A 2,624-nucleotide genomic window follows, 5' to 3' on the forward strand; every position below is an offset into this window, starting at 1 on the left:
GCCTTTTTTTGGTTTCGATGTCCTTGGCGCTTCACCCAACGCCCCAACCGCGGCTCCCGAAGGCGGCGCCCGAGGGCCAGACTTTTCCAGGAAAAGCCTCGATTTAACCTTTTCTGTTCAACTTTCAGCCCGTTTTAGAAATAAAAACCGATGTTCCCAGCCCCTTTTTCCGGGAGGAATTCACTATAATCCTAATTTTCCCATAATCCAATCGCGCCGTCGGCACACGGTAACGTGTATTTCAGGTGAGTAAAATCGAGGACGGGGGACGCAGGTGAGGCCTAAACCCCCGCGGGGGCTCGGAGCTGCCGGGATCCGGCCTCGGATTCGCGGGGAAATTGGGTCCGGGGGGTTATTTTTGGGGGCCGCGGTCGGGAATTGGCTTTGGAAGGAAACGAGGTTTAATGCCGTCAGCGATCGTGGTTTAAGCCGGGTTTAACTAAGCCGGGGGTTTAGTTGCGGTTTGTTGAAGGGGCGGCCCCAAAGGGGACCCAAAGCTGCGCCGTCTGCCGGTGTGACGGGGCTGGGGGGGGGTCCCCGCTGTGGCCGGGAGGGGGGAGGGTCCGTGTGTCCCCCAGGAGGGACCCGCTGGGGAGGGGCCGGGGGTCCCCCCTCACCCTGTTCCCGCCGTTGTCCCCTCGGGCTGGGGGGGACTCGCTGGGGGGGGCCCAGCCAGGGGACATGTGGGGCTCAGCCCCAGCCCCGCCCCCCCCCCCCCCGCTCCTGGGGAGGGTCCCCAGGTGAGAACCAGGGGTGAGGGGGGGGCTGGGGCGTGGAGCGGGGTGGGGGGGGGGATTTGGGTCTGGAAGCCCCTTGGGGAGGGGTCTGCTGCCCCCCTCTGCCCCCCTCCTCATCCTGCCCCCACCACTGCCCCCCTCTGCCCCCCACCTCATCCTGCCCCACACCCACTGCCCCCCCTCTGCCCCCCACCTCATCCTGCCCCCACCACTGCCCCCCTCTGCCCCCCACCTCATCCTGCCCCCCACCACTGCCCCCCTCTGCCCCCCTCCTCATCCTGCCCCCACCACTGCCCCCCTCTGCCCCCCACCTCATCCTGCCCCCCACCACTGCCCCCCTCTGCCCCCCACCTCATCCTGCCCCCCACCACTGCCCCCTCTGCCCCCCTCCTCATCCTGCCCCCCACCACTGCCCCCCTCTGCCCCCCACCTCATCCTGCCCCCCACCACTGCCCCCCTCTGCCCCCTCCTCATCCTGCCCCCCACCACTGCCCCCCTCTGCCCCCCACCTCATCCTGCCCCCACCACTGCCCCCCTCTGCCCCCCACCTCATCCTGCCCCCCACACTGCCCCCCTCTGCCCCCCACCTCATCCTGCCCCCCACCACTGCCCCCTCTGCCCCCCACCTCATCCTGCCCCACCACTGCCCCCTCTGCCCCCCACCTCATCCTGCCCCCACCACTGCCCCCCTCTGCCCCCCACCTCATCCTGCCCCCCACCACTGCCCCCCTCTGCCCCCCACCTCATCCTGCCCCCCACCACTGCCCCCCTCTGCCCCCCACCTCATCCTGCCCCCCACCACTGCCCCCCTCTGCCCCCACCTCATCCTGCCCCCATCACTGCCCCCCACCTCATCCTGCCCCCCACCACTGCCCCCCCATCCTGCCCCCCATCCCCTGATTCCTCCTCCTGCCCCCCCCATCCCCTCCAGCCCCTCCTCCCCCGTCCCCCACTCTCAGCCCCGTTCTGCCCCCCGTACTTTTGCCCCCTCTCGCCCCGTCCCCTCTGGCCCCATTTCCTGCCCCCATCCTGCCCCCCCCATCCCGCCATGACTGGCCCCGCCCCCTCCCCGTCCATCAATGACGTCACGGAGCGAACAGCTAATGGGGAGGGAGAATGGGATGGGCGGGGCGGTGGCTCGAGCCACCAGTATGGGGGAGGGGGGGTGTCGGGGTGCTCCCAGTCAGCTCCCAGTCTGCCACAGGGTGCTCCCAGTCTGCTCCCAGTTTGGTACTGGGGTGCTCCCAGTCTGCCACACGGTGATCCCAGTCTGTTCCCAGTCTGCCAGTGGGCTGCTCCCAGTCTGCTCCCAGTTTGCTAGTGGGATGCCCCCAGTCTGCTGTAGGCTGCTCCCAGTCTGCTCCCAGTTTGGTACTGGGGTGCTCCCAGTCTGCCACAGGGGGATCCCAGTCTGTTCCCAGGCTCCCAGTGGGCTGCTCCCAGTCTGCTCCCAGTTTGCCGTGGGGTTGGCCTCAGTCTGCTCCCAGTTTGGTAGCGGGGTGCTCCCAGTCAGCTCCCAGTCTGCCACAGGGGAATCCCAGTCTGCTCCCAGTCTGCTCCCAGTCTGCTGGTGGGACGCTCCCAGTCTGCCAGTGGGGTGCTCCCAGTCTGTCCCCAGTCTCCCTTTGGGTGCTCCCAGTCTGCTCCCAGTTGGTAGTGGGACACTCCCAGTCTGCCATAGGGTGCTCCCAGTCTGCTGTAGGGTGCTCCCAGTCTGCTCCCAGTTTGGTAGTGGGGCACTCCCAGTCAGCTCCAGTCTGCCACACGGTGATCCAGTCTGTTCCCAGTCTCCCGGTGGGCTGCTCCCAGTCTGCTCCCAGTTTGGTAGTGGGCTGCTCCCAGTCTGCTCCCAGCTTGCTGGCAAGGTGTTCCCAGTCTGCTGGTGGA

Source organism: Strix aluco, chromosome 27, assembly GCF_031877795.1.
Source record: "Strix aluco isolate bStrAlu1 chromosome 27, bStrAlu1.hap1, whole genome shotgun sequence".
In the NCBI taxonomy this organism is placed as follows: domain Eukaryota; kingdom Metazoa; phylum Chordata; class Aves; order Strigiformes; family Strigidae; genus Strix; species Strix aluco.